This window comes from Canis lupus, chromosome 8 (assembly GCF_048164855.1).
Source record: "Canis lupus baileyi chromosome 8, mCanLup2.hap1, whole genome shotgun sequence".
Taxonomy (NCBI): Eukaryota; Metazoa; Chordata; class Mammalia; order Carnivora; family Canidae; genus Canis; species Canis lupus.
This window is the reverse complement of record NC_132845.1, coordinates 17,676,248-17,695,796: the sequence shown is the minus strand read 5'-3', so window position 1 is coordinate 17,695,796 and position 19,549 is coordinate 17,676,248. Positions and strand designations below refer to the sequence as shown.

At 36.7% G+C, this 19,549-nt stretch overlaps 1 long non-coding RNA gene across 20 annotated transcripts in view; it reads left to right on the top strand.

Annotated features, from left to right (window-relative positions):
• Nucleotides 1-3,239: 3,239 nt before the first annotated feature.
• Nucleotides 3,240-19,549, top strand: part of LOC140637900 (uncharacterized) — a 381,100-nt gene continuing 364,790 nt past the window's right edge. For 3 of the 20 annotated variants that reach the window (XR_012034987.1, XR_012034980.1, XR_012034988.1), the window contains exon 1: nt 3,248-3,494. This is a non-coding gene — a long non-coding RNA (uncharacterized lncRNA). Of the gene's footprint in view, nt 3,495-19,549 lie in introns of all 20 variants that reach the window. The other 17 variants (XR_012034991.1, XR_012034990.1, XR_012034989.1 and 14 more) reach the window with 11 other exon arrangements.

Genomic DNA, 19,549 nt, shown 5'->3' with positions numbered 1-19,549 from the left:
TCCATGTTCATCAGGGATATTGGCCTGTAGTTCTCCTTCTAGTGGGGTCTTTGTCTAGTTTTGGAATCAAAGTAATTTATCTGGCTTCGTAGAATGAGTTTGGAAGTTTTCCTTCCATTTCTAATTATTTGGAATAGTTTGAGAAGAATTGTTATTAACTTTTATTTAAATGTCTGGTGGACTTCCCCTGGGAAGCCATCCAGCCCAGGACCTTTGTTTGGTGGGAGATTTTTGACTACTGATTCAATTTCTTTACTGGTTACGGTCTGTTCACATTTTCTATTTCTTCTGTTTCAGTTTTGATAGATTGTAAGTTTGTAGGAATTTATTCATTTCTTCCAGGTTGCCCAGTTTGTTGTAATATAGTTTTTCATAGTATTCTAATTGTATTTCTGTAGTGTTGGTTGTGATCTCTCTTCTGTTATTTGTGATTTTATCTATTTGGGTCCTTTCTCTTTTCTTTTTGACAAATGTGGCTAGGGGTTTATCAATTTTATTAATTCTTTGAAGAACTGGCTCTTAGTTTCATTAATCTATTCTACTTTTTTTTGGTTTCTATATCATTTATTTCTGCTCTTTTTTTTTTTTCTGTTCCTTTTCTAGCTCCTTTAGGTGTAAGGTTAGGTTTATAATTGAAACTTTTCATGCTTCTTGAGGTAGGCCTGTAGTGCAGTATACTTCTTTCTTAGAACTGCCTTTGCTGCATCCCAAAGGTTTTGGGCTGTTGTGCTTTCATTTGCTTCCATGTATTTTTAAAATTCTTCTTTATTTTCCTGATTAATTATTTCATTCTTTAGTAGGATGTTCTCTAACCTCTATGTATATGAGGTCTTCCCAAAGTTTTTCTTATGGTTGACTTCCAGTTTCATAGCATTGTGGCTGAAAATATGCATGGTATGGTCTTGATACTTTTGTACTGGTTGATGCCTGATTTGTGACCTAGTATGTGATGTATTCTGAAAAATGTTCCATGTGCACTTGAGATGAATGTGTATTCTGACACTTTAGGGTGAAATGTTCTGAATATATCTGTTAAGTCCATCCAGTCCAGTGCGTCATTCAAAGCCACCATTTTCTTGTTAATTTTCTGCTTAGATTATCTGTCCATTACCAGAAGTGAGGTGTTAAAGTCCCCTACTATTATTGTATCGTCATTGATGAGTTCCTTTATGTTTTTATTAATTGATTTATATATTTGGGTGCTCTCAAATTTGGGACTTAAATATTTACAATTGTTAGATCTTCTTGATGGATGGGCCTCTTAATTATGCTATAATGCCCTTCTTCATCTCTTGTTCCAAGTTTTGTTTAAAATCTACTTCGTCTGCTGTAAGTATGGCTGCTCTGGTTTTCTTTTGATGTCCATCAGCATGATAGATGGTTCTCCATCCCTTCACTTTCAATCCACAGGTGTCTTGAGGTCTAAAATTCTCTTGTAGGCAACATATAGATGGATCTTGGTTTTTAATCCATTCTGATACCCTATGTCTTTATTTGGCATATTTAGTCCATTTGCATTCAGAGTGATTATTGAGAGATATGAATTTAGTACCATTGTGTTACTTATTTAGTTGGTGTTTCTGGTGATGCTCTCTGTTCCTTTCTAGTCTTTGTTGCTTTTGGTCTTTTTTCCCCTCCATTCAAAGAGTCCCTTTTAAAATTTCTTGCAGGGCTGGTTTAGTGCTCACAAATTTCTTTAGTTTTTGTTTGTATGGAAAACTCTTTATCTCTCCTCTTTTGAATGACAGCCTTGTTAAAAAAGAATTCTTGGCTGCATAGTTTTCCCATTCAGCATGTTAAATACTTCCTTCCACTAATTTCTGGGCTGCTAGGTCTCTCTGGACAGTTCTGCTACAAACCTTATCTGTCTTCTCTTGTAGGTTAAAGACTTTTTTTCCTTTGTTACTTTCAGAATTTTTTCCTTGTCTGTGTAATTGTGAATTTGACTATGCTATGCTCCAGCAATGGCCAGTTTTTGTTGATTTTAATGAGTTCTCTGTGCTTCTAGGATTTTGATGTCTGTGTCCTTCCTCAGATTTGGGAAATTTTCAGCTATAATTTGTTTAAATAAAACTTCTGCCCCTTTATCTCTCTTCAGCTCCTGGGACTCCTATGATACAAATATTATGTTTTACTAAGTTGCTAAGTTCTCTTAAGTCTACCTTCATGGTCCATTACTTTTCTTTCCCTCTTCAGCTTTATTATTTTGTAACTTTTTTTTTTTTTTTTTTTTTTTTTTTTTTATGATAGTCACACACAGAGAGAGAGAGAGGCAGAGACATAGGCAGAGGGAGAAGCAGGCTCCACGCACTGGGAGCCCGACGTGGGATTCGATCCTGGGTCTCCAGGATCGCGCCCTGGGCCAAAGGCAGGCGCCAAACCGCTGCGCCACCCAGGGATCCCAGCTTTATTATTTTGTATAATTTTATCTTCTATATCATTGATTTGCTCCTCTGTTTTGTCCATCCTCATTTTTATGGCCTTCATTTGTGCTTGCATCTTGGTTAGAGCATTTTTAATTTTGGCCTGACTAGATTTTAGTGCTTTTATCTCCATAGTAAGGGATTCTCTAGTGTCTTGTATGTTTTTTTCAAAACCAGCTAGTATTTTTTGAATCATTGTTTAATATTCTAGTTCAGACATCTTATTTATGTCTATATGGATTAAATCCCTGACCATCAGTTCTACCTGATGTTCTTTCTTTTAGGGTGAATTCCTCCATCTCATCATTTTGTCCAGAAAAGAAAAGAAAGAGAAAAGAGAACAACAAAAACAAAACAAAACAAAACAACCCAAAACCCCTGAAACAAAAAAAACAAAAACACAAAACAAGAAAGCTAAAAAAGAAAAACTAGATCCTGGATGTATTTTGGTCTGCTGGTTAAAGGAATCTAGATACCAAACTAAAAAAAAAAAAAGAAAAAAAAGAACAGAAAGTAAAACTCAAAAAATAAAAAAGAATATGGAAAGTATATATACATAAATTCCAAAAATTAACAGTAAACAATTAAAAAAAAAGTAACTGGAAAACATAAGAAAATTAATAAAAACATAATAAAGAACTAAAGAAAAAAGTAAAAAGGAAGCTTGATCCTACTCCTAGAGCTGAAGCTTTGTAGCATTCAGGAAACTTGTTGAGAGCTAAGTCGCTTGCACGGGTCTTCTGGGGGCGGGGCCTGTTATGCTAATTATCAGGCTGACTTCTTCGGGTAGGAAGGCTTCCCCAGGGCCCCGGGGGCGGGGCTTGGCTTCCAGAGCTCCGCCTCCCCAGGTGGTGCCCTTTTGCCCCCGGAAGGGTTTCCCCCGCTGTTGAGCCTCGGGAGCATGGCGGCGCCCTGCCTGCTGGCCCGGTCCTGGAAGTTCGCACGCCTCCCTCTCCAATGAGCCCTCACGGAAAAGCAGTCAGTCCCCCTGATTGCTTTTCCAGTTTCCGTCCCCGGCTTCCGTCTGAACCCTGCGTTCACCCTGCCCCTGTCGGAGCGTTTTTCTCTCAGGTACGCCTCCCATAGTTGAGACTGGGTGCCCCGCCCCTCCTGGCAGTTTGCGCCAGCTGCCCCCGCGGGCTGCCCCCAGCCCGGTGCCCAGCGGCCCAGCGGCCCAGCGGCCCAGCGCGGGGTCTCCAGCAGGCACCACGGTTCAGAGGCGGCCGGCAAGTGCCTGGAGCAGTTCCGTCTTGCAGGTCACCCGTGGTGCGCTTCACTCTGCAGTGTCCCCTCTTCTCCGCCAAACCTTTCAGCAGAGTAGCTGAGATCTAGCATGAATCCACGGGGTTGAGTATCATGCTCTTTGATTTTTTTTTTTCTTTTTTCCCTAAGAAGGTTCTGGTGAATATGTTAATGCCCGGGGAAGAGGGAAGGAAGACTTAGGAAGAAGGGCAAGGGAGAGTCAGCGTGGAAGTACTCAGTTGGATGAACTTTGGTTTTCTCGCCATTGAAAATATCAACGGTTTCTTGTTTGACGTTTGGTGTTTTAAAAAATTAAAAGAATGGAAACGTCTCTTCCATTATACCTTAGAAACTAAGGTTATCTAAGGGACATTTAATCAATCCAGTATTCCGATTTCTTTATTCTTAAGTTAAACATTCTATTTCTGTGTTATTTTGAATATCTATGAAGCATAGTCTTTGCCCTCAGATACAGACACGTTTAACACACAGTTTATCACGTTTTTACCCATTGAAAGTGGTTTAAACGGAATTTGGTGATGTACAAGTGGTTTGGCTTAAATTTTGGCAAAACATGTTCGTCTTGGCTTAGTTTGTACTTGACACTATACCTTTTTAACTAGAGACTACTGAGATGAGTCGGAGAAGTATCAGATTTTAAGTTTACACACTCAGTCCCGTAGATTATGCTTTTGAGGTTGCTTGTTTTTCCACAGCGCTGTATGTCCGTCCCAAAAGTGCCTACTTTTTAATTTTGCAGGCAATGCAGTGCAACGAGAATATAGTTAAGTGGAGTCTAACTGATGGCTACAAGTTCTGCAGAATTTCAGAATATAAGAACCACCATTTTCAAATGTCTAAACGTTATAGCTCGTTAGATACAAACATCTGAATTTCTTTTCTTTTTTTGCATTGAATGGCAACGTCGACATTACTATCCAGCTGTATTGTTTTCGCTGTATGGTAACTAATGAAGTGCTTCCATGCACCAAAGAACTACAATGCTGTAAAGTTAGAAGCGGAGTCATAATCTGTATGATCACAGGGTTAGACTGGAATAAGGCAACTCCATTATGTCCTGCAAATAAACACCATTTAAAACTTTCAAACTCAGCATGTCTTCTGGTTAGCTAAAGTAAAAGGATTATATTGAGTTGAGTCAACTCCTAGGGCTGCTGGACTTGATTATATAATTGGATAGGACTTTGAATATATGAAAGCTCTTGGAGATTTAGTAACTTTATTTTCAAATTTTGGGTAATATTACTTACCTCACAGAATGCAACGAAATGATGTCTGTAAAGGTTTTATCACTAAGACAGGAATGTAATAGATGAGCAACAAAGATTATTTTCTACACTTTCTTCCTTCAAGAGTCATTTATACCACTGCTGTAATTTAGGCCAGAAAAATATTAAATAAGATGAATTAAAAATCTGTGAATCGGTAACACAATTGTGCATAAATATTTTGGATAAAAGCTTTGGAGGACAATGTTGATACTACTGGCTAAAGTGAGGTGTGGGAATTATCTCTGGGTTTTGTTAATTTACATTTTTCCTCCCTTCTACTTCTGTTGATACCTTGGAATTGATTATAATAACTGAATCACACAACTTAATATTAAGAAGCTTAAAAAGTCTATCTGACTCCTTATACCAGCTTACTCAATTGGTTTGATATTAATTCAGAGATTATATCTTCTATGTAATTAATATACTGTTAGGGAATACAAGTCTAAAAGAAAAGTCAGTTTCAAATGTCAGAGCTCAAGCAAAGATTGAGCAAATAGTTTCAAAATATTTTATAGAGGACTTAGTTGCATGAAAATAAAACTTTTAAAATAAGCCATTGTTCAGCATGTCAGACAAGGTATTACATTTTATTTGTGCCTTAATAGCACATCCATATAGATAAAAGGTTGTTTAAAAATCTTACAGAAAACTGCAGGTGTCACTTTTCCTAATAAAAACTGCATTTCCCCTGTAGTTTATGCCTTTGATCCCTACGAACTCAGGAAAAATAAATGAAAATTTCTTTGCTTTCAATTTGCGGTGATATGATGCACATTACTGACCTTCAGGAAACAATATCTACTGCCACATTGGAGCCCTGGGCTTCCTGGCACTTACTGTGGACTGTTGCTTTCTGTGTGCTGATTTTCTACATTTGCTACTTAGAAAAATAGGTGACTAAAAGATAGAAACAAATCATCAGATGATAATGACCAGGAAACCAAACAATAGCATGAATATGTTGATCTGCAGGCTCGGTGACCTTTTGTGTTTGTTTAAACAGCTTGTTTTAATTAGTAATGGATATCGCTTACTCTTATGAACATTATTGACAATTGAAAACAGCACCTTATAAGCTGAGGAATTGGAGAAATTTAATATGAGTGTTTGAGTTTAGTTTCTTTAGGGGGTTGCTTTGTTCTTGTCATAATGCTTGAAGTTAATGGACAACTAAAATGGAAAGGCTTCATGTGTCATACACTGAGTGAGGAGGACTGACAAAAAGCCATTAGTGTCCAGGGAAGAAAGACAAAGGCAGAAATTCTATCATTTCCAGATGAGTCCTTATGATTCCCTGAACTCTTTATTAGCTTGACAGGCAAGAGGCAAGACTATTAATGCAAAGGTCAGATAGTACAATTTTAGCCAGATTTTTTTCTTTCATTAAAACGGTAGTAGGAAAGTATCTAGAATGCTTGTTTTGTGGAATCTAAGAGATGATTCTTTTGAAAAACAAACTTAATGGCTTTGATGTTCTAAATGACAGTTTTACCTGTCTTACTAAAATGAAAGAATGTAACTTTTCTTACCATATAGGATCAAGCAATTACTAAAAGGAAAAGTTGGATTATGCTTATTTCTAGAGGTACTGTAAAATATTTTAAAGTAATTCTGAAAATTTGCAGTTTCTTTTCACTCTGAAATACAGTTAAAATATTCTCTACTAAAACTTTGTAAAAATGTCTTTATTTTCAACCTGATGCAACATCAGGACCATCAACTTTGTTCTTGTCAAACTATTCTACTGTATATAGCAGTACCATCATCTTTCCTGTATCAGATATTTTAAAGATATTTAAAATTACTTTCATAGATTTTGAAAGCCATTTCTAATGTGACAGACATCTGTCCCTTGTTTTTTGCTCTGAACAGAGAGCATGTTTCAGATAGGTGCTTGTGAGATGTGCTGTTTTAAATTTTTTCCATTAGCTGGTGCTTGATTGGAAACAATGGCAATGCTATTTCGTTAGAAAAATCAGCCATCCTTGATCCCGTTGGTACTAGCAAGATTGGGACACTTTTTAAACAAGTCTTGGATATGTTCTTGGGAGAATGTAGACCACCCTTGACATTCACTGTTTGTCATTGAGGGATGCAAAGAGGGGGGAGACACATTGTGATGGGAAAAGTCATTTGATAATTAGAGGGCTGAGTGGATGTGAGTTTTACTCTGACTTGATTTTATTTCATTTTCTTCAGCAGTTTCACAAATTGTAGTTATTGAAACTCTGGATATACCTCCTCCTGTGTTATTTACTACACAGAAAAAACAAATTGAAAGGAAAGATAAAGATAAATAAAAGGAAAATAAACAAGTCGCAAAGTAAGCAAACAAAAACATCCCGATTGGCTACTATATCGTATCTTATAAGACACTGTTCATTATTTTTTCTCCTCCATTTACATTGTGGACTATTGGGATGCTAATATGTATATTCACTAACTAATTTGAGGATTCAGTATAGTATAGTGTAAGTAGCACTGGATTGGTGGTCAAGACGCCTAAGAATCATTTCTAGTTGTTTGGCTAATTAGCTTTGTGACCTTGGATAAGTAACTTACCTTTACTAGACTCATATTCCTTATCTCATTGTGATATTGCTCCCCAGGGGGATAAAATTGGTTCAACAATTTTCACCTTGGGATGAGAGAGTGAAAAATCTTATTCTTTTTACATGTAAAGTACAGTTATATATACACACACGTGCACATACATATATACACAACACTTATCTCACAAATGACTAGATAATAATGAAGTTCTGTTTTAGCTCTAATTTGCTGTGTCTTCTATAAATAATACTTATGTTTCCCTACTAACCCTTTTTAAGGACTTGAAAAGTGTATTTCAACCTTAAAATTAGTTATCATATCTTCTTGTGGAAAGATACTTGTTATTCCCTTCAAAAATAAAACTTACTTTAGTTTTCTCTGGTTTTAGCAAAGAATATGCTTTTATGTAAAAAGAAGAGATCACTAGTAGTAGCATAAACTGTTAGCTGGTAACCAAAATATGTTTCTCTTCTGAGTACATAGCTGTATTTTTAATCTTTGCTGATACATGCACAGGTGACTGAGTTCTGGTCAATGAAATATAAGTGGAAGTACTCTATTTTGAGACCTGACCTATCTAAAACTCTGATAGAGCCTTCTCCATGCTTTCTCCTGTTTCAGCTACATGGAATGACAGTCTTTAGAACAGCCTTGGAAGTGGCTGGGATCCTGAATTCCTTAATGACTGCATAGCTTATTCCTGACAAATAAGCGGATTAAGACTCATCCATTAGTATTCTAGTATATACATATTCAGTATATACAATCTACTGTTCTTTGTATTTGAGATTGGTCTGTGTACAACTAGAACATTTATGTATCTGTGCCAACATGTGCTATTATTATATCTAGTAAAGACATTGATCTTCTGTACCTGCTCTGCCTGATATAGTAACCATTATTTATCATATGTGGCTATTTTACTTTAATTTCAATTTTAAATATTAAATTTTAAATCAATTTAAATTAATTTTTAATTTTAAATTAATTAAATTTTTAATTTTAATTTAAGTGCTCTCTAGCTCCTAGTGGCTAGTAGCTACCATATTGGGCAGGGCAGATACAGACCTTTTCCAACATCACAGAAAGTTCTGATGGACAGCACTGAGCTGTATTGTTGAGAATTAATGCTTGTACACATTACACATGCTTGCATACACACATATGCACACACATACATGTATGTGAACACAAAAACACATACATTAATGGAAGGGACACGGAATGGATCCAAACAAATGAATTGTGTTGTGTCTCTCCACAATGTCTTTACTACTGTAGACCAAATAATGTGTTGGTTTGCAGAGAAATTATGAAAGTTCAGGGAGTGGTGAGCATTATCACTAGAGATTAAGGTTAAGGGTGGAGTAGACCCAAGTAACTACAAGGTGCTACTCTTCTTTTCTTTTCTTTTCTTTTCTTTTCTTTTCTTTTCTTTTCTTTTCTTTTCTTTTCTTTTCTTTTCTTTTCTTTTCTCTTCTTTTCTTTCTTTTCTTTTCTTTCTTTTCTTTCTTTCTTTCTTTCTTTCTTTCTTTCTTTCTTTCTTTCTTTCTCTTTTCTTTTTCTTCTTTTCTTTTCTTTTTTCTTTTTTTCTCCTTCCTTCCTTCCTTCCTTCCTTCCTTCCTTCCTTCCTTCCTTCCTTCCTTCCTTCCTTCCTTCCTTCCTTCCACTCTTCTTTCTAATGACTTTTTTCTCTGCTTAAGCTGTCTCCCCCATTTCATTCTTTAAAAATTAAAAACTACAGGGATCCCTGGGTGGTGTAGCGGTTTAGCGCCTGCCTTTGGCCCAGGGCGCGATCCTGGGGACCCGGGATCGAGTCCCACGTCGGGCTCCCGGTGCGTGGAGCCTGCTTCTCCCTCTGCCTGTGTCTCTGCCTCTCTCTCTCTCTCTCTCTCTCTCTCTCTGTGACTATCATAAATAAATAAAAATAAAAAAAAAATAAAAAAAAATAAAAACTACCCCACAGGTAAGCATTTGGCTGCTTAATGATAAGTGAGAAAGAAATGGTCACTCATCAGTAAAATGATTTCCTATCTTCTAAATAGGATTTCACCTTTCCATCTAGACTGTCATGGTGGTGGTGACACTAAATTCTTCCCTTTCAGGGAGAGGAAAAGTAGAGAAGAGTTTAGGAGATTTTGTCTGATGTAATGTAATTGTTCTCAAATTTGAGGTGGGAGCATGACCCACCAGTGGTGAAAAATTTTCGTACATGACCCTATACGCTCTCCTCTTTCCCACTATCACCTTGATTGTTGCCGTTTGTGTTATGAATCAGTGATCTTGCTCTTTGGTTTTGTGATGTTGTACCCAGTTTGCTCAGTGGAATTTTATACCATGTTACTTAGTAATGGGCCACTGTCCTCCTTAGACAAGGCCTACAGGGCTCTCAGAATAATTATTACTCTTCTGTGTTTCATCATGGTCTTTGGAGTTTCATCTAACCCAGATAAATAGAAGATGAGAGTGTGTATCCAAGTTCTGTGGACTTTTCAAATAACCTAAGCAACATAGGTTTTTTTTTTTTTTTTTTTTTTTCCCCATTTAGGTTAATCCTCAACTTTATTTCCAGGGGTTGGCAACTCACAAGGGAAAAATGAATGGAATAGTTGATTTAGTTCCCTACCACCCTACACTGCAGTAATTAGGACTATATAAAACTTTTAGGTGTCTGGATAGCCAGCAGTTTTCTAGAGATATAAAATCTGTGCCTAGTGTTTTACAGGACCTACATATTATGTAACTGTCAGGAAAACAAGAATCCAAACATTTTTTTCCTTAGGTATTTACTGACTTAGGAGACTTAGCTGTCAGTAAGTAGGTATGAAAATGAATGTTTAGGAATTATAAAACTTACAATAGAAGTCACAATTTGGTTTTTCATCCCACTTCTTCTGCTGACTTAAAAGAAATCATCTCTCCTTCTATGGAATGACATGAATATGAAATCAAGGGGCAGGGTCCAGTACCTTTAAATTTACACCAGAGTTTTCCACAAGGCAGCCTTAAAATTCATTTATTTTTGTTCTCTTTTTTTTTTTCCTAAGAAAACTGACAAGCCCTTTGGAGGTCCCTGCTGCTAGAATCTCTACCTAATGTGGGACATAGGGCTCAATTCAATGATTCTTGAAAGGTTTTCAAACTGGTTTTTAAGGAGCTAGTAGGCTACTTTGTAATAGGAAGAAGCATCTGACATTTAGAATGCTGCCCCCCACGTGCGAACAATAGAAGAAGAAAAGCCGTGCCCTTGCTTGGGCTTCTGCTGTGCTAATTACAGAAATGTAAAGCCCAGCTGTGGTCAGACTAGCTCATCAAGGAGAGATGTGTTAGACCAAGAAAGCAAAAGAAGGACTGAAATGTTTTTCATTTTTATTCCTTGCATATTGTATGTTAGAGCATTCAGCTCTGCTTAATTATAAACTATGTCTTTTTCCATTTATTTATTTTTTTTTATTTTTATTTTTTTTAAATTTTTATTTATTTATGATAGTCACACAGAGAGAGAGACAGAGAGAGGCAGAGACACAGGCAGAGGGAGAAGCAGGCTCCATGCACCGGGAGCCCGACGTGGGATTCGATCCCGGGTCTGCAGGATCGCGCCCTGGGCCAAAGGCAGGCGCCAAACCGCTGCGCCACCCAGGGATCCCCTCTTTTTCCATTTATAAACATGTTCTTTCCCCTTGCTTTTAATGTGAATGAAGTTGCTTCTAGACTAGGGTATGGCCAGGAGGTTGGAGCCCAAAGGTTCCTTTAACATATCTGTATGCAGATTAGTATCAGTCTATAAACTCAATCTGGTTAAAACTGAAAGGTTCTTGTCTCTTGTTCCAAATCTTAAAAACCCTCCTCTACCCTAAAAACAAATAAAATTAACAAAACCAAACCAAAGGGAACAAGTTTTAAATTCCCAAAGAATTTTTATTTCAATTCAATAGGAGAACCTAATATAATTTAAATATATTTTCTTTCTCCTTTTTCTTCCTTTTTTTGAGAATCTGCTTTTCCTGAGAATCTGTGTCCAGATTTGAACTATAAGCATACTTTGCTATAGTTATATTCTTGTTTTCTGTTAATCTGAGAAGACAAATAGAGAAAAGGTATACTAGAGTGGCATTGTTAAGTATATGTTGGCAATGCAAGCATTTTGGATTGACTAGAAATTTTACCAGCCTTTAAAATATTTTTTTTTAAGATTTTATCTATTCATTTGAGAGAGAGTGTGTGTGTGAGAGAGGGAGAAAGCATGTGCCCAAGAAGGGAGAGGGACACAGGGAGAGGCAGACTCTCTTCTGAGCAGGGAGCCCATTGCAGGACTTGATCCCGGGACTCTGGGATCATGACCTGAGCCAAAGGCAGACGCTTCACTGACTGAGCCACCCAGGTGCCCTAGACTCTAAAATATTGAAAAGTATTTTGAAAATGATTTTAACGCTTCTATTTACTTTTCTCATTTAGAAAGTACAAGGCATTTGTACAGTGGAACTTGATTATAGTATGTTACATTATTGTCTGGGAAGGAAGTTATAGGCTTTTCGTATCATAGATGTTTAGGTTGGACATTACTAAATAATAATAATAAATAATAACAATAAGTAATAAAAATGTACTGAAATTGTTGTAAATGCTTTAAATGGCAAGATAAAATACCACTTACGATTATCTCCACACATGCCTTTGCAGTTGATACATCACATGAACTACAGGAAGAATCATTCACATCAGTGGCTGATGAACATTTGTATATATACATACATATATACATCTATACATACATACATATGTGTATATGAAATGACAACTTTCTGGTAGACAATAAAGTACTGTGAGGAAAGAGTAGCTTTTTCTAAATGCCCCACTGGGTTTGTAGTAGGGCTAGGGTGGGTGCTTTTATTTTTCCCTTTATAGCCTAGAGAAGCTAAGAAACCTGTCTGTAGTCACATAGCTAATGAGAAATAGATATTAAAGTTTTCTCTGGTTGACTCCATACTCTGTGCTCCTAATTATGGTTTGCTGATTTGACATTGAGCACTCTTGAGTTCAAGAAGAGAAGAACCATATAACAGAGTTTTATTGTCTCTGTGAGCCTTTGAAAAAACTCTGGCATAAGACCTCAACACCAGCCTGAAGAAAATACATCTGAAGAGTATGTCCTCCTTTAGCTTAGGTGTTTATTAGGAATAATTGTTCATTTGTTAGATCTGTGGTTCTTAACTGGTGGTCAGTACACTACTAGTGGTGCCCCAAACTTCTTCAGGTGGAACATAGGGTTTTTATAACAATTACAGTAATTTTCAAGGCTACAGCACTATTAAATACAACTGAATATACTCTTAAAATGTTTTATTTTTTTAAATTTTTAAAAAATTTTTAAAAAGATTTTTATTTATTCATGAGAGACACACAGAGAGAGAGGCAGAGACATAGGCAGAGGGAGAAGCAGGCTCCACGCAGGAAGCCCAATGTGGGACTCGATCCCGGGACTCTGGGATCATGCCCTGAGCCCAAGGCAGACACTCAACTGCTGAGCCACTCAGGCATCCCACTTAAAATGTTTTAAAGCAGACTTTTAATATTGCTTATATTGGGACCAAAGGTTTGTGAGAAATGAACTGATATATACAAAATGGGAAACACTGAGACAATGGCAGGAAGGGGAGTATTATTGGGTCCTCTACTTCTCTCTTCCTTATTTGCAAAGCTTAGTTTACTCAGCTGGTTAATGGACCTTTTGAATTTTATGGAAATAACATTTCTGAGAAGTAACAACTGAGGATAGGAGAGGGGTTGGGGTTAAACTGGGGGAACAATAAACTCTTGGATACTAGAGGGACAGCTTGAGGTCACTAAACAAGCTGTGGGTCACAGGGGAAACAAGGCTGGCTTCACAGTTTGAGTTTTCTCTGCCTTTAAAATGTGCCTCATGAAGAGGAAACCTCCCAATTCTTATCATATAAGATGAATCCACTATTTTAAATGAATGTTTAAAGTCATTTAAACAGTCAACAAACAGGTAGTGAGTGCTGTCAATGTTCACAACACTGAGGACACAAGGATATGCAATAATAGTCATCAGTATTTGTAGAATGCTCTGGAATGTACACGTTTATTTCCCAGATATTTCATTTTACACCTTGGGAAATAGCTATACGACTATCCTCATTTAGAGAGGAGAAAACCAAGCCTCAGGGACTTGCCTAAGTTTCCATACACAAAAAGTGTTATATATGAAGTTCAACCTCAAGTCTTCCAACTTTGAAATCCATCTTATTTCCATTTTACCAGATTCCCTGCCCTAAACCACCTTGCACTTTAAAGTGAGAGAAACATACACAGCCACAAATGTGGCAAAAGTATAACAGAAAACTCAAATGTCATAGTAGCATGGTTTACCAAAATATTATAACACTAGATTATAGTCCAATACTGGGTTACAAATTCTCAGTGTGGCCTTTACATTTTAGGAGCAGTGTATTTTGCCTTTTAGAAGTCTGAGTCCTGTTTTTCTCAGTATGTTTTTAGAAACCATAGTAGGTTAGCTCTGTATACTTGGGAATTAGACCTCTTCTTTCTCAGGAATAGACAGCTTTCCACTCAACAACTAGAGTGTTTAAAAGAAGCTTGCATTAAATTCCTTTTGACCTTTTCAATCTATTTTCATGGATCCTCTCACTGGTAGCATATTAGAATTTTTTGCTTGTCTGCAGTTTGATACAAGTTTTGTTCGTAGTCTTAAAGAGATGGAGCCTATTAAATAAGGTATAATCAATATATGTAAACTCATAAAAATGAACAGTCCTCTGGGGACCAGTGACAGTAAGCTCTTGTTTGAGAGGAGGCTCTTAGCAGGTATTTATCAAGGCTGTTCTGATTCAAATATGGTAAGCAGTATCATGGTAAAGATTTAAGCAATTTTATCTCCACAAACAGAGACTAAAATTACCTGAGCTGGCAAAATTCCATAACCCACCTGCAGCTTTTGAGAGGTTGAAAAACATTTTTTTTTTTGCAGATACTTTTTGTTTTCAATGAAATTTTTGTAATTTTCAATTTCAATAAAATTTGTAAATTTTAAATTTCTCTGTGATAATACTTGTTTTGATACACTACAAATCAGTATAACTTAATTGTTTTTTACTATTTCCAAGTTTGAAAATTTTTCTTTTTTAAAAAAGGTTTATTTATTTTTTGAGAGAGAGAGAGAGAGAGAGAGAGAGAGTGCTTGTGAAGTTGTCGGGAGGGGCAGAGGGAGAGAATCTCCTGCAGACTCCCTATTGATCATGGAACCAGACTCGGTGGTGGGGGTGGTAGTGGGGGCTTGATCTATGACTCATGAGATCATGACCTGAGCTGAAACCAGGAGTTGGATGCTTAACTGACTGTGCCACCCAGGTGCCCCCAAATCATCAATTTTTCTTAGTTAATATAACATGTGTCGGAGAAGAAGGATGGATTAGAAAATCTGAATTTGTCGTACATAGTTGGTAAGCTTTGTCTTCATAGTGTTTGTGATTTCCTATTAGTAGTCCTTCTGATGCTCATGTAAAAAAGCACTTAAGAATGGAAAAGAGAATAAATTGTGGCTGCCTATAAAAATTGTTGGGGAAGCAGTCATCATATGACCTGTTGCACACCTGGGGATTGCCCAGTCAATGGCCTGGGCCTGGACTGTTTCCTAATATGGAAGCTGGTTATCAAGCTATTGATTGACTCCAGATTCTTCTTCCTTCTAGGAGAAATCTTTCCCTGTCCTGTATATACAGTGAATTTCTTGTATTACTTAAATGTCTATCATGTGGCACCTGGCCAACCCTACTCATCTCTACTCTTCTGCAGCCCAAGAGGGGTATATGTAGTCCATCACCCTTCATGGCTATTGGGAGAGACTCCTTGGCTATGAGAAAATGGCTCACAGTGCAGACACTGATTTTGCTGTGTCTCTTCCTTTGGTGAGTAAAAGATTTTCCCGACTGGTGTCTTGTGTGTTGACTTCTTCCCTGGGAGACTCTGAACCTATAGAAGATGCAGTGGGCCAGTGTCTGTGGGCTCCTGTTTTGGCAGTTGGCATTGTTATGGTCTTTGTCATCTTTCAAGCAGTGGGAATCCTCACTGGATATTGGTAGCTGGATCATCCTGTTTGACAAAAATGAAACCTCATTTTTTTTTCATTAAAAAAACTCAGTCTAGGAATTTTTGAAATAATTATGAACACCTGGCAGTGATGCCAAATGCACTTTAAAGGATCTCCTCACAAATGTGAAACATTAAGAGATTTGTGATTAATTCTATTTATGTTAATACCAATTTTAATACAATTTGTATACCTAATTTGTGGTTGGAGTAAGGTTAAAGATGTCATGTGTGTAGTATGCCTATTGTCCTGCTTTCAAATGACTTTTTTTTAACTTTTAAGAATAGTCAGCATCATCACAATGGTTGCCATTTCCTCTTTTAGAAACTCATTGTACACACATAGTCACCAACTATGTTTTCCAAAATATTTTGTGAATCTGTCCACTTTCGTTTCCAACAGCAATGCTACAAGGGTTTTCTCAAAATTTTCTCAATATCTTAATATTTTTAGTGGGATTGGTCTTATGGGAGGGATCCAGAAGTGGTGTGAGTTCAGGATCTTGGTCTAGTATCTATTACCATCTACCTTATTTATCTCATTGATTTTCTGGTTTTCCTACTACAAGATCTTTTGAAGGATTTTGTCAATTTTTTCACTATTGTATGTGCAGATCCTAGAATAGTTACTATTATACATTATGTTCTTAATACTTACCGAAGAAGCTTCTTTGAAAAATAATAAGTATTCCTTAAGTTTAAAAAGTCTATCCCCTGAAAAAATTCAAGGGTCATGCTTTTTGGAGATATTAGATGTTTTTCTTTTGAGAGTGAGAGTAAGACAAGAATGCCAGATCTCATTGCAACAAAAGCCGGTAACATCTCATTATAGCAGCAACTACTAACTAGAAAATAAGACACCAACCACAATTTATATGGGAACAATTTTTTATACCCATTAAATTGGCAAAGATTAAAAAATGCCTTATATTAGGTGTTGGCAGGGATATGGAAAAACGAGAACTTATAAGAACTGCTGATGGGAGTATGGTCTACCCAGTCAAGAGGGAGATTTGAGTTTACTCTAAGAAATGAAGCATGTAGATAAAGTCCACAAGTGGAAATGTACGTCCATAGCAGTATTATTTGTGTTAGCAAGGATTAGGAGGTATTAAAAAGGTGGTTAAATAAATTACAGTATATGCATGTGATGGAATACAGAAGTCAGAGGTAATGAATTATATTCACTCAGGTACATGCAAAATGAACAGAAGTCAAAAGTGTAATATTTGGTGAATACATAGGAAACAGTATGTAGTTATTAGTACACTTAGTAATTAAATATTGTCTATATAAGAAAATTATGTTTTAAGTTTAAATAAACTAAGCCAAACTCTACTTTTCAAGGAGACTTCTATGTCTAAGGAAATATGTATCTAATATATTACAGCAGGTGAAAATGAAATGGGTGTCTTCTTTTGTACAGACAGATGATAGCCATGTGTCATAAACTGGAGTGCATGATGACTAAATTTTATGTATCAGGGGTTTAAAAAGAAGTAAGAAGATGGAGATAGGGTTGACAGCTTGGGTCTTAGAGGCAGTAGCAGGATTCCCAGAATTTCTGCTCCTGGACTGCTGCATTGGGCCCTATACAGATTAGAAATGGAGATTTTCTAGGATTCAATTACTACAAAGTATTATTTTTGTAATGCTAATAGAGGTTGCAGACAAGGGAGCAGCCAGCCTGCTAGCTGGATGGGGTTGTGGTGTTTTTCATCTGAATTTTAGTGCAATGCTATATTCCATTCAATTGTGAGAACTAAAGAAAAACCTTCATGTGGAGGTCTTAGGAAATATCCTGCCCATAGAGATTCATGCCAGGGATGGCGGTAGTCCCTGGATGTGAAAAATTGAGTCAGGACAGAATCTCTATCTTCAAAAAGCTCACAGTCTAGTGGGGCATGACAAAAACATAAATAGATCATTAAAATAAGATGGCATATGCAACCGTAGGTATCAGTTGGAATTAAGAAACAATGTTTGATATTTAAAATTCAAACTTTCCATATCTGTCCTTGAATGATATATAGTGACTCATTGATACCCATATTCATGAACTTAAAGAGTACCCATAGATGAAGGAAAGGAAAATAAACTGTTGGTTTACATTTTTTATTATGTAAAACCAAATGTTTCCAAAATTCTCTAAGAAAAATAGCCTTATACATGATCAGAATGCATATAAACAGTATTCACTAAAATAAATTTTAAAAGTTTATATCTCAAATGCACCAGCCTAGGAGGCAAACCCATCACAGTCTTAGCACTTAAACTGTGTGATATGCAAATCATTTTCCCAGATGATTTTTTAATTTGAAGGTATGCAAGTTTAATTAAAAAAAAAAACCCCAGCTCTGTATTGCTGTGTATACTGGTAAAGCTAAACTATTAGAATGGATATTGGGGTAAAAATTTTTAATTTGTTTTTTATTCTTTAGCATGCCAGTTAAATTATTTTCACAGTTAATGACACTTTAAATACAGAATTCAATTTTCAAGTTTTGTTGATAGTATCAATGCTGGACTGGCAATACTTTCCTCCCCTTTGGCTTTGATTCATGCCAGTGTCTGAAAAGACAATCAGGCCCTTCATCTGCAAGCTGTGGCTCATTTATATTTGTAGGCACTTACCTCTTACTTAGAAATAGAAAGAAAGCTATGTCACTATCTTTGGAAGATAGGGAAAATTCACACTATCTTTGTGAAGGGTACTGAGGTGTCCCAACCTTGGAAAGACTATATTCAACTAAAAGAAAGAGCCAAGGCCTTGCTTCTAAGACTGTGGTTTGCTAGAATTAGTACTGCAAAGAATAAAGCACTTTGTGATGAAAAGCTCTGAGAGTTCTGTTTTAATTTTTAAATCCTATCCTTTGCTCCTCCTCTCTGGACTATATATTCCTACCCACTGGCCTACACAACTCTGGCATGGTAGAGTGGATTTATCACAGAAGCCCTGCTCATCTACCCTAGGTGAGTCCAGAGGGCACAACTTTCACCACCACCGTGAGGAATAAACTTGTGAAGGAAGCCTCAGTATCCTGAAGAATCTGTGGTTACTCTTTGTAGTTCAGAAATTACAGTGGGAATTGCCACCGTTGAATTAGACAACTAAATACAGTGGGGATAACTGAATCCCCGAAATTCATCCTTCTCATGTGAAAAATGCATTCATTATATCCTCAAAGCCTCTCTCTCTCTCTCTCTATACACACACACACACACACACACACACACATATATAAATTATATAAATTATAGAAAGAGATTTACCATAAGGGATCAGCTAACATGGTTTTAGAGGCTGAGAAGTCCAAGATGTGTAGTTGGCAAGCTGGAGGCTCAAGAGAGCTGATGGTAGAGTTCCAGTCTGAGTCTAAGAACAGGAGAGTCAATGGTGTAAATTCTAGTCCAAATCTAAGAACAAAGACAGGAGAAGACTGATGTCCTAGTTTGAAGACAGGCAGAGAGCAAGAATTCTCTCTTACTCAGCCTTCATTCATCTATTGAGGTCTCCAACAGATTAAATGTGGCCTACCTACAGTGGGGAGAGCAACCTGCTTTACTGTTTTCTGATTCGAATGTTAAGCTTAGTTAGAAATATTGTCACAGACACATCCAGAAATGATGTTTAACCAAGTATCTTGACACCTCATCCAGTCAAATCGATGCATAAATTAACCATCACAAACTGACTCCTTGTTAACTTGGTGCTCATATACATAGCCATAAACTATGCTTAATCTCCAAATAAACACAATAACAAGACTATAAATCCTGTATATCTGCAAATGCAGTAACTCCGACCCCAGTAGAGGAGATAAAGGATTTGAGTGATGTTTAGACTTACTCTTGATATCTCATAACAAATCATGATGTAAAATTGACAGTACTTAAGTCCTATGATAT